This window comes from Chionomys nivalis, chromosome 11 (genome assembly GCF_950005125.1).
Source record: "Chionomys nivalis chromosome 11, mChiNiv1.1, whole genome shotgun sequence".
In the NCBI taxonomy this organism is placed as follows: domain Eukaryota; kingdom Metazoa; phylum Chordata; class Mammalia; order Rodentia; family Cricetidae; genus Chionomys; species Chionomys nivalis.
The window spans coordinates 66,783,603-66,797,273 of NC_080096.1; the positions used below are offsets into that span (position 1 = coordinate 66,783,603).

Here is a 13,671-nt window from a genome sequence, read left to right on the forward strand (position 1 = left end):
TAGGGATGTGTTTATAATCACTTTATGAGCCTGTATGCTTAGTTTGCATGTATAGAAGCATTTTGATTTTTTGTAAGTTGACATATTCTGCCTCTTTGTGAAAGTTATTGATCATTTCTAGTTTTCTAGTAATATTTTGGGGATATCTTATATATAATATCACAACACCTGCAAATAGGGAGAATTTGACTTCTTTCTTCCATTTGATTGCCTATTCTTGTTATATTGCTCTAGCTAATATGTCAAGTAGTATATTGAAAGGGAAGGAGGATAGTAAACAGCCTGTCATTCTGATCTTAAAGGAGTTTATTCAAGCTTTTCTCCATTCAGGATGATGTTGGCTCTGGGTTTCTCATATAGAGCCTTTGTTATGTTAAGTTTTGGTCCCTCTAGTCTTGTCTCTACATTTTGATATTAGAGTTTTTTCTTTAAGTAAACCAGTTTTAAATTTTATAACTTACTAATTTTGATGTTTCCTTTTACATTGACATATGTTACAAACATTTCTAAATATATACCTTTGTAAAAATTGAGATTATCAGAAAATCTAATAAATATGAATAATAACTAGTTTGAGTTTTGATGACTTTAAATTTATATAAGAAGTATTCATTGAGCACTTTCTGTCTGCCTGTCAGAAACTACAGTCACTGTCTGCTCATAAAAATTAGATAATCTTTATTAGTACCTACTTGAACTATAAAAAAACTCACAGAAATCAAAATAATTTTAAAAACCCACACAGCCATAGCTACCTGATTTTTCACCAAAGATACAAGAAATACTCATTTCAGTAAAGAAAATGTTTTCAACAAACGGCAGTAAGAAAAGTGAATTATGCTTCAAGAGAAGAATAAAACAGAATTCCATTCTCACTTTGTGCTTGGATCCATTCCAAAAGAGAGCATATGTCACTGCAATGCTGTTGGGGATGGGAGGACTGATGTACTGCTGGACACTGGGGATGGAAGCTAGTCCAAATGCAAGAGGGCCAGCAAGACATAGGCTCAGAAAATATAAATGCCTAAGGTGAAATGTAGGACTCAAAAAGCTTAAAAGAAAATCTAGAGAAAAACCTTCACAACATAGAAATACTCATGGCTTTTTTATGTGACTCTATTTCCTCAGGAAATAAGGTTAATAACCAGTAAACAGGACCTTGTGAAGTTAAAATTCCTCTGCACAGGAGGGGGAAGAGTGACCAGAATGCAGAGGCAGCCTAGAGACTGGGGGAAAATATTTGTTATCTATACATTTAACAGAGGATCTAGAAAATAAAGGGAAAAATCTATGAAATAAGCTAGAAATAAAAAATAAATGTCAATAGATGGGCTGGAGAAATGGTCACAGTTCTCAGGAAATTAAATATTCACTCACAGTAGCTATCCGAGAAGTGAAAGTTGAAGTACATGTTTTCTACAGGATGGACTATTTTGATGCACTTAAAAATGAATTTATGAAACTTACAGGTAAATGTATGCATCTATACAAAAGTCATTCTTAGTGAAGTAACCCAAATCCAAATTGGAAATATAGTATGCTTTTCTTTATAGGTGGATGTTAGCTTTTAAGTCTTCAACATGAATGCTAAAAGCAATATAACCACAGAAATTTGGTATCAAGTAGCAGAGTGCAAGGAAGGATCTTTCAAGTAAAGGGAAATAGAGTATATAGTTATAGAAAGACAGTGGGGGTTAAATGGGAATGTCAATGGAAGGGAGGACTTAGGGTGGGAATATTGAGATGAATAAGTCACTAAAGACCACTGGAAAACAATTTTGTCCTTTGTTTTACAGAAGCTTCTTAGTTTCCGGAGATCCCATTTATTCAATGTTGTTTTTATTGTCTGTACTACTGGGGTGATACATAGAAAGTGGTCTCCTGTGCCCATGTGTTGCAGTCCACTTCCCACTTTCTCTACTATCAGGTTCAGTGTGCTCGGATTTATATTGAGGTCTTTAATTCATTTGGACTTGAGTTTTGTGCATGGTGATAGACATGGATCTATTTTCATTCTTCTGCAGGTTGAAATCCAGTTATACCAGCTCCATTTATTGAAGATGCTTTCTTTTTTTCCATTGTATACTTTTAGCTCTTTTGTCGAAAATCAGGTGTTCATAGGTTTGTGGGTTAATATCCGGGTCTTTGATCTGATTCCATTGGTTGGCATCTCTATTTTTATGTCAATACCAAGCTGTTTTCAATACTGTAGTTCTGTAATAGAGTAGAAAATCATATGGAGACCAACAAATGTAGATGCTCCCTAAAATATATAAAACCAAAATGGAGTCTTTAAATAATAGGGACAGAGACCCACATTGGAGCACCGGACTGAAATCTCAAAGTCCAAATCAGGAGCAGAAGGAGAGAGCATGAGCAAGGAACTCAGGACCGCGAGGGGTGCACCCACACATTGAGATAATGGGGATGTTCTATTGGGAACTCATCAAGGCCAGCTGGCCTGGGTCTGAAAAAGCATGGGATAAAACCGGATTCGCTGAACATAATGGACAATGAGGACTACTGAGAAGTCAAGAACAATGGCAATGAGTTTCTGATCCTACTGCACGTACTGGCTTTGTGGGAGCCTAGGCAGTTTGGATGCTCACCTTACTAGACCTGGATTGAGGTGGGTGGTCCTTGGACTTCCCACAGGGCAGGGAACCCTGATTGCTCTTAGGGCTGATGAGGGAGGGGGACTTGAATGGGGGAGGAGGAGGGAAATAGGAGGCGGTGGCGGGGAGGAGGCAGAAATCTTTAATTAAGAAATAAAGAAATAAATTAAAAAAATAATAATAATAGGGGAGACAATGTTCCAAAACTAGACATCTTTTGCCAACATGTGAAACCTTCGGTTACATCTACTTTATTCAATGAGCAAAGGGGCCTCACGGAAATGCCTGAATATCTAAGGTACAAGCGAATTTATAGATCTTTCCGTGACTGTCTCAATTTTACACATTGTTCAAATGTATTACATATGAATCTATTACCATCTTGGTTGTCTTTTATCTTACTATAAATTTATTCAGTAATTTCTTTGGATGGTATAATATACTAGTTTGTAGTATTACATAAAACTCTTCAAGATGACTCTTAAAAATGAGACAACATTCCATTTTTTCTCAATTATGGTGGCAGTCATGAGAAGAACAATGAATTACCACAGATGATTAGAATGAGCCAAAAAGGGAACACATGTCACTGCAATGCTCTGGGGGATGGAAGGACATATGTGCTGCTGGACAGTGGAGATATCAGTCAGTCCAAATGCAAGAAGGCCAGTGAGACATAAGGCTCAGAAAATATAAATTATATTATTTGGTAAAATAAATAAAATGGCAATAATAAATGAGAAATTTACAGGTATTTAAAATACGTTCCTAGCATAAATATGAGACAGTGGAGAAGGCCAGTTTGAAGATTTTACATAATTCTGGGTTTTGTTTGTTTTGAAAAATATACATGTCATTCGTAGAAGATGAGAAGCTGTGTGTATTTATTGTCATATCTGTCATATAAGGTTTAGTTCCTGCAAAAATTGTCTGTGTTAGAATTATACTTTTAATATACTTATTATTTTACAAATATATGGATATGTATGTTATTACTCACATATAGTACAATAACCAAAAATGTATTTTCCATTTATGGAAATATTATTACTATTATGGTACACACATGAGATAAGATACATTTCAGTAAGTAAATATGATACATATCAATAAATTGTGGTAATTATTATTTCAGTATTATTTTTATTAGTTATTGTTTGGAGATCATCTCTCTAAATATTCTGAATCAGTAACACCAGGGAGGAAATACACCTTTTCTTCTGATCATCAAACAAACAAATATTAAATTCCAAGCAACAGATATGGCAGGAAATAAATATATATTAGAGAAAAACACACATTAAGTGGCTTTGAGTTTATAGTCAAAGATTTTTATTTTACTTTAGCATTTAAATTTCTAAAATTCACTAAAAATTATGATGGACTTTATTGCAAATAGAATACGACACTAAACAGAGATTGCTAAAATTAATAATACAAAATGTTATACATTAGAAGGTACATTTCTCGTTTCCAGATAATAATTATGACTCTGTCTTTGTTCAAATTTTTTTAAAATGGTTTTTTTTATTTATTTATTAAAGATTTCTGCCTCCTCCCCGCCACCGCCTCCTATTTCCCTCCCCCTCCCCCAATCAAGTCCCCCTCCCTCATCAGCCCGAAGAGCAGTCAGGGTTCCCTGCCCTTTGGGAAGTCCAAGGACCTCCCTCCTCCTTCCAGGTCTAGTAAGGTAAGCATCCAAACTGCCTAGGCTCCCACAAAGCCAGTACGTGCAGTAGGATCAAAACCCAGTGCCATTATTCTTGACTTCTCAGCAGTCCTCATTGTCCACTAGAGAGAACACAAGCAAGGAACTCAGGACCGCAAGGGGTGTACCCACATACTGAGACAATGGGGATGATCTTTCGGGAACTAACCAAGGCCAGCTGGACTGGGTCTAATAAAGCATGGGATAAAACCGGACTCGATTATTCAAATTTTTAGTGAAAGTCTGCTTTGTCATGTTTTCTAGCCTGGATATCAGTTACTTCTAAGAATTTCCTATTGCAAGGAATATTAAGCAATAAGAATCTTTCACTACCTTGTTGTTTTGCCTTTTCCATTTCTGAATTAGTAATTCATTTTGCATTAAATATATAGAAAGGCTGAAAGTCCCATGTCAATTCTAAAATTTTACAATTATTAGGATGATCACTTAGAAATATCATAAATGTCTTCTTATCATGCATAATTGAAATGATTGCTATAAATGGGAATAAACAAGCAATAGTATCTCTAACTGTAAAAAACAAATTCAATGGCTCAGTCATGATGTTGACAGGCATCAATATCAATAGATGATTCTTAGATGAAATGCATATAAAGTTCGTACTAATTAGTTTATGAAGTAGACTGAAACATCAGGGTTTTTGTGTCAGAGAGACTGCCTACTGTCAAGCAATCAAGCACTACCCACTTTAATTGCAATTTATTTCAAGAAGTACAATCTATTGATTCTAGCATACACTTATGTCACAGCAGTATCATTATTTGACTTTGTTTTAACAGCTTCAAAAGGTTAGAAACTTAGAGACCACTGTGCAAGAAGCCATTAAAAATCTGAGTTGTTAGCACTCTGTGCCAAAGCAATGGTCACTATGTAGAGAATTAGATTCAGGACTTGGGAAATAATAATATAATTTATGTACCCAGTATGAACTAGTGTTTTCCTATAACAAATAATATTTAATAATTACAAAGTAGAAACAAAAGCAGGAGGATAAATATAATTATCTGCCTTTTACAAGTAACTAATTGCTTAGAGATGCAAATTTTCCAGACTCCATTAAAATGTTAAAAACCATCTATCTGACTCCAAAGTGTATACTTAACATCTTGCATTAGATTTTTATAGTAAACATTCTGTGGTATGGCAGTCATCTGGACGTGTTTACTTATGTTTAAATTATTGATACACAATTCATCCAAGTAAGTATTGTACACAAACATGATTGCTAAACTATAAAACATCAATTTTTATCACTTTCATTTGTTCCAAGTTATAACTTGAGGATATATTTTATTTTGTATGTATTGAAATGGCAGAATGGTAGAATTCCATTAAGAACATTTTTAGTTTTCAAAAACAAATGCATTCAGAGTACCTGGTAAGATAATTCTGGTAGCTTCCAAAACTCTTCTATTTAGAGAATACATAAGTTAGATTTTATGCTTCATGAACCCGCAGGCACATACACACACACACACACACCCACACACACACACACACACTTTCTGACTGGGGTAAGTAAGTGATGAGCTTCTACTGCTACATGAAATCTTCTATTAGCATGCTTATTGTTCAGTTATGAGAGAGAGCTTGAGAGAGAATGGGAGATGGATTTTTTTGTCTGAGAGCTTTTCTACCTCTAATGCTTTTATGTTTTGCTTTTTAGTAAACTTTATTGACAGAGTAAATAAATAAATGCATTTAATTATATCAAAAGAACATAGACCTAGTATAATGTTCTCATTTTTGCAGGTGAAGAAATGAAGAATCAAAGAAGTAAAGGACCTCTCTGAAAATCACGTAACTAGTAAGTACTATCTGTGGATCAAGTTAAATCGTCCTTCTGAGTTCTTCTCTACATAAAAACATAGTTTTTATTTCAGATAAGACAGTAAAATCTCAGTTCCTATTTTCTACCACAATGATGCAGCAGCACCAATTTTGTACATGTTGCATTGTTTCTTGCTATTTCCAAATCTGTTTCAGATATCTTTTTGAAGAGGCAGAATAGCTGATGAGATGGTATATCAAAAGGAAGTCATTAACAGCCCATTGAGAACTTTCTGTGTCCAATAGCCTTAAGGGGATTATCCTTATTTAATCCTCATAAAGCACTGTAATAAAGGTGGTTTATCTCTATATAGTGCAAATAAATCAAGGCTATAAGATGGTTGGTAGTTTGTAGAAGTGTTTAATGTTAGAGCTACATTATAGCACTTTATCTCTAAGCCTTTGATGATGCCAATGCTTGGTGTTGTATGAATTTGTTTTTATGAAACAATGACAAAAGTGGTCATCATTGAAATTGTGTAACATATTAGATTATAACTGTTTGTTCTTATAATATATGCGCTGTAATTCATATCTCAAGATACTGAAGTAGAAAATTAAAAATCAGCTTAAGTTGACACTGTACATGCTCTAAGACATCTGTGCTCTTGCTTTGCTCCTAATAGCAACTCCTGGAAAGCTTGTTGCCACAAAAAGCGTAGATGTGATGATATCTGTAAATGAGGAAAGAAATGTTGGGAAATCATATACATAACTTTATCACATGCGGAGACATGACAGCTTGCCAAGTTAAGTGGAAGGAACATTCAAGAGAGAGAGCCTTTAATTGACCTGACATCCTATGGAAGAATTGGTAAAAGGAGCAATTGACAGTTTGAGTTTTATGAGAAATAGATATATGTAGTTAGATAAATATATGTAGAGAGACAAATATAGAAGCATAGGGGGAGGGAGCAAATTGAGAGACTTTGGTAATGGAGAGTAGACTAAGCGAAAGATGTGCTAAGATAGTGGGGTATTTATCAAATAGTTGTGATGAGATTTATTGAGAAAAGTCTTTTAATCCATCAAAAGTATTGAGCCTGTATATTTTTGCCATTTGTTTTTATGCGTTTAATGTAATAATCAAAGTTGCTTTGAAAAAATGCTGTGCATACTAAATTGTGAGCATGAATGCTTATGATTCAATAGTTTGAGAAATTAAAGTAAAATATTTTACTTTGATTTGCTAAGCAAAACAGGGGCATGCCTCTCCCAAGTATTTTCATTTGTTCAGACATATTTTCTGTTTTGAGATTTAATATATGCATATATATACATATATGCATATATTAAAAGTCTGTTTGAAAGCAGGTTGGTCATATATGTGTGTGGGTGCCCATGGAAGCTGGAAGAGGGTCTGTCAAATCTCCTGGAGCTGGAATTGTGAATAAACTCACATCCTCTGGAACAGCAGTAAGTGCTCATAACCAGTGGACATTCTAATCAGTCTTGTTCAGATTTCTATAACACTGAGAGATAAAAAATAAACTTTCTTTCAATTGCCCTTTACAACACAAATATCTGTTGAATCAATAAATGACTCTCTGTCTTACCAATCTACATTGAAAATATGTCCCATGAGAGGAGAATAAATAAACTGTATTTAATTTTCTGTAATATTATCCCTTTTGGCAGAACATTTTAGAAGAGAGTCTCCTTAGGTTTGGGGGAGGCATGTCTCTGTATTCCTGTAATGTGTATTTCAGGAAGAGAGAACAGTTAAAGAGTGCTTGCTTAGTTTATGTCCCAGGACAGAATTAAAATAGTAAAGTGCTTTGCTAGGTTAACAAAGAAATAACATCCATGAAAGAATCTTCATAACAGAAAAGAATTACTTAGCACCCTGAACAAACAAACAAAAATCAACTGCTCGGTTGAAACATGCAGGAAAAATCTTATAGGTTATTCCCTTTACTGGCTGGTTGTATGTCAACTTGACACAAGCTGGTGTCATTTGAAAGGAGGGAGCCTCAATTATGAAAATGTCTCCATATGATCAGGCTGCAGGGCATTTTCTTAACTAGGAATTGATAGAGGAGGCCACAGAGTGTTGTGGGTAGCACCATCCCCAGGATGGTGGTCTTGAGTTCTTTAAGAAAGCAGGCCGAACAAGCCATGGGAGCAAGCCAATCAGAAATACTTCATGACCTCCATATCCGTTCCTGCCTCCATGTTTTTTCCTGGCTTATTTTCCTGTTTTGATGTCTTTTGATGATAAGTGATGATGTGGAAGCCAAGATAAATAAACCGTCTTCTCCCTAAGTTGTTTTGGCCATGATTTTCATCAGAGCAATTGTATGTAACCTTAATGCAGAGAGCCCCTAACCTAGACTCTCAGTACAAAACAACATCTCCAAAGAAAGGTCTTTTCTAAATTACTCAGGAATGCCTTCAATGTTTAGTGTTTCCTCTGGGACTTCAATTGGTTAAGCACCACAGAATCCTAATGCTTACTAATTGTGACCTTAAAAAGTATTACTATGAAATTCTGAAAAAACTTCCACCCCTTTTATGGCTCAATTGAAACTTTAGCTATAAATTTTAGTTTAAACATCATATCACTTTTAATTTATTAAATTGGTTTTCAAAATAGGTTCCAATGTACTCCAAACTGGTCTCGTATTTGCCCCATAGACAAGGCTGGCCTTGATAATTTTTCATCATCTAACTACCTGAGTGCCAGGATTATAGTCTTAAAACATCAGGCCTGGATCTTTTATTTTTCACCAAGCCATATATGTCTCCTCAGCTCACCTATGAACACCTAAAAATCATATATACACTTATATATGACATATATATAATATGTAATATATAACTTTGGTACATATGTGTATATACTAAAGTTGTGCATTGCATAGCTTAGCTCATATTTTCTCCTATTGCACAAGCTCACACCCTCTCTCTAAAGAAATGTCCTTGCTATCAGAGATGCTCTTACTAAGTCAGTGTGTATTAACAGTTCTGCTCTTTTAAGAAAGCAGCACTTTGATGTAGGAACCATTCAAGCAAGTTCTATATATAAATCTGACATTCTATTTATTCAGGACTATAATGAAAAGATGAGTGTGAGCTTGAGGTGTGAAAGAAAGACAGCATTACAACTTTATCTACAGTTACAATAAATGTCAAAGAGGCCAGTCTTGTGAAGGTTTGATGTGAGTTCTCTGTACCATTGTACATGTCTGCCGCCTAATGTAGATATTCGTAGATGCTATACTTTGTTACTGAAAGACTTTGTTACATTCACTTATTTGTAAAAGTACTTTCAGTGAAAGGTTATGATCAAATAGATAATAATCTAGCATTAAATTTCAGTCAGCTGTTTCAAAAATTATTCTAACAAATGCTTAATGTCACTTGTTCTGCAGAAGGAGTTTGTACAGGGACCCAGGCACAGCATTACTCTTGACCCAGGGCTGTATAAAACATATTTCCTATCCTGGCTTTGGCTTTCTCACAAAGACTCACTGAAGTTCCACTACAGTCTTCTATTTATACATTCTTTGTTGTTCTCTGGATTCAAAATAAATTGAGGTTCATGTGATAAAGAATAAAATTTATCATTGCTTTTTAATATTGGATATCGAAAAAAAAGAATTTCTGTGTTCCCAGTGAAACTAAGTAATGTATTTTCCAATGCTATAGTTTACAAAGACAGGATATTTGAAAATGTATTATAAGATGAAAGCTATCTTTATACTGTTAATGACACACTTTGATATTTAGGTCCAAGTCATAGATTCTGAGAAAAACAAAGCTTTGGTGGAAATATGGGACTATTACTTGCATCTGAACAGCATCTCAAGTGTTTCTGTGCTTCGGTTCTATCTGTAATCTGTTCCTATGACCTCTTCTCAGCACTAAACAAAGAGGATCATGTTTCTGATAGGCATACAGAGATTGCTTTCCATTTGTATTTATTTTTATTTTTATCTTACTAAAATGTCTGAGAATTGGCAAGATTGAGCATGATGGAATAGCCCTCTGAAGATTTAATGGGAGGATTCAGACATTAATGTCAATCTGAACTGTACACTGAAACATTCTTTCTTTAAATAAATAAAATATTATCTGACTGAAATATGATTTTGATCATATTTATAACTCTTGATTTGTTGAAATTCCTACATACAAATGAAAAAGAATTAAACAATGATTTAATGTATAGTCTTGATTAATATATATTTGTATTGGCACAGTTTCTACATATTAAAAGTTGAGCACCAGAAAGATAACTCAAAGGTTAAAAACACTGGCTATTTTTCCAAATGACCTAGGTTTAATTCCCAGTACTCACACAGTGACTCACACCAATCTGTAACTTCATTCCAAGGGGATCTGATACTTTCTTCTGGCCTCCATTGTCACTAGGCATACATATGTTTGACAGAAAGATATGCTGGCAAAATTCCCTCCAAGTTTTTAAAAATTGAACGTTTACAATTTATGAGAACATATTAATTAATATTATCAATGTAAATTTTATTTTCTTATGAAATTTAAGATCAAGGGCATAACTTGAAACATATTAGTTTACTTTCTACTGCTGTGATAATCATCATAACCAAAAGTAACATAGGTGATGGGTAAGTTTGTTTCAGATTGTCATCACTGAAGGATGCAAGGGGAGAAACTCAAGGCATGAACTTAGAGACAGGAACTGAAGCACAGACCTTGGACTAATAGCCCTTACACATTTTTTGTCCATATTTTGGATTAAGTTGTCTCTTGCATACAATCCAGGACCACCTACTAAGGTATAGCATTGCTCAGTGTAGGCTGGACCCTCTCACATGCATCATTAGTCCAGAAAAAGTCCCACAGACATGCCTATGGGCTAATAAAATGAAAGCATTTTGTTTTAATTGATCTTCCTCTTCCCAAGTTGAAAAAAAAATCTAACCAACTCAAAAGTATATCTAAATCCACTTAGACAACAACATTTGGAAGACTAAATTGTGCTGTTGGAATGTTTATTTTTCTATATGTATTTGCCTATGAACTGTCAATCTATCTATCTATCTATCTATCTATCTATCTATCTATCTATCTATCTATTTATCTGTCTACCTGCCTGCCTACCTATCTCTTATTTATTATTTATGTAATTTGTCTGCCAACCTATTCTATTATTATCCAAAGAAAATTTTCATTCAATTTTATTTTTAAGTCATAATAAAATTCATTTATCTACATGCTATGGAGGTAGTTTATATCAGAATGAGATAATAATATAAGGTGCCAGTCTTTCCTTACACCAAATTAAGCCAAATCAGACCACCATGCTACAGTTATGAGCCTGGAAAAGAAAAGGAGACAATGACTCAATATTCTGCCGAACTGCAGTATTTGCTGATGCTGCGTCTGCAAGACAGCTGACCTGGCAGGGTACGTCTACTGTTTCTTAGCTCAGTGTTTTTCATTCAACATTCTATGCTCTTATCTCTTCATTGTACATCAAGAAACACTACATCACTATGACTGTAGCCAAAATTATGCTTTTCCCTACGACCCAGTTCCCAGTTTCAACTATTGCTTACAGTGTAACTCTTGCCAATCTCTCAAATTTGACATTACAATTTATTTACCATTTATTTGTGTGGACATACTATCTTGTTTCAGATACAGCTCTGAACAGTCCTTGTCTGGTTATTATTTGCTGATTTTTCTATTCCTCCATCAATTATATAGAATTGCCCTACTTCTCTTTTTTTCATTCTCTTGGCACTTAGCCTCTCAACTTTCTCTATTAGACATACTCTTCTTGGAGGTTAGAGCACTCTTTCTTGCTGATCCTTGTTCTATTCTTAATTGGATGTAAACTCAGGCCAATGCTACCTAAGCAAAGTTATATATCTGATTCTATAACCCATGTAAACTTTCCCCACACAATCTTCCACAAATTTCCTATAGTGTGATGGTTTGAGTAAAAGAAAACCTTTGCCCTCCAAAACCCCTTTTAATTTCTACTCCATTTCTCTGGTTACTTACTCATCTCCTTTCAGATTTTATGAATTTATCTTTGTTTTCACCTCATTTTAGCTTACTATGAGATTAAACACTCTAGTCTACGAATGACATTATAAATGCTTGGCTCAATAAAAACATCACAGTGAACGATCTGTGTGCTACTTTATATAGAGAGATTGATGAGTTTATTGCTCTTGATTATTATGTTTACCTGTGAACTTCTGGAAAAAAAATTACAGAAAGACACACCTGCAAATGTTTCATTCTGTCATTTCTGGGATACTGACACAATGATTGGTTTAAGTTGTGTGACCCAAGACTACTGGGAAGGAATACCTTCTAGGATTTGTGTAGCAAGGAGGGCAGTGTTAGGGGAGCTCTGAACAAAGGAGAAACAATCTTTTAACATGTACAGGCTTTTTCTTTAAAATGAATTTTTAGAAAGGCCCTTAATTTTCATCAAAATTGAAGGATAAAGAATCCCTTGCACTTCTCCTACCCTGCCTTGCACCATTACCACAGACCTAGCAGAGAAATGCATTTGTTACGCTTAATGAACTCTGATGATAATCATTGTCATGCAAAGTTGAAAACTAAGTCCAAGAGGTCACTCTGCTGATTACTCTCAATGTTCACTCATTGCATTATCTTAAGTCTGAACAGATGTATCATAATATAAACACCATTCTGTGTTGGCTGGAGGAGCGGAAGGACCTCCTGCAACAATTATGGTTTTTACAGAGTATGTTTATAGTCCTAAATTCCCATGTTCTTCCCATTCATTCTTTTGCTCCAGTGATTTTTGGCAATGAATGAGAATTCTTGTTTGTTTGTTTCCATAGCTTTGCCTTTTTTAGGATATCATCTATTGGTAATCCTACAGTATAACTATTTTTAGGCTAATGTATGTTAGTCAGTAATATGTATTTAAGTATTCCATATTTTTTATTTCTTGCAAACCCCAATTATTTATAGTGCCAAATCATAGTGCATTATTTTTGTCTCACATTTATCTATTCACATATTGAAGGATCTTGACTGTAGCAACTTTTAGCATTGTAAGTAAATCTGTATATAGATTCTTATGTGAACATACAGTTTTGCATACCTTAGATAAAATGAGGTGTGTAATATTAGATTTATTTTTTTAAGAAAACACCAATCCATCTTACAAAGATAGATTCAGTATTTAACAATCGTGAGAGCAGTTCCTGTTGCTCCATATAATTAATGGTAGTTTGTACTTTCAAAATTAAGAGATTTTTCTCCTAATCATACAAAATTTTATTTTTGAGAATTATTATACATAGCTAAAACAGGATTTGAACAAATCCACACCCATGTCCCCTTATTTTACTTCTCCCATAATCTCTACAAGTTTTCCCTTCCAATTTCAGATTTTCTAAATCTTTTAAAGCTCACCATGATCAAGTAAATTTGTTTCTAAGACTTTGTTTATTCATCTTTGAGAGTTTAATACAGTGTACTTCTAGCTTAATCCTTCCCATACCACAGTTTCTC

General features: G+C 34.4%; 1 protein-coding gene across 30 annotated transcripts in view; it reads left to right on the forward strand.

Moving 5' to 3' along the window:
• Ptprd (protein tyrosine phosphatase receptor type D) overlaps positions 1-13,671 on the forward strand; it is a 2,217,081-nt gene that overhangs the window by 277,763 nt on the left and 1,925,647 nt on the right. For all 30 annotated transcript variants that reach the window (XM_057783903.1, XM_057783917.1, XM_057783909.1 and 27 more), the window contains exon 2: positions 6,097-6,151. The gene's annotated coding sequence lies outside the window, so the exon portion shown is untranslated. The remainder of the gene's footprint in view (positions 1-6,096; positions 6,152-13,671) is intronic.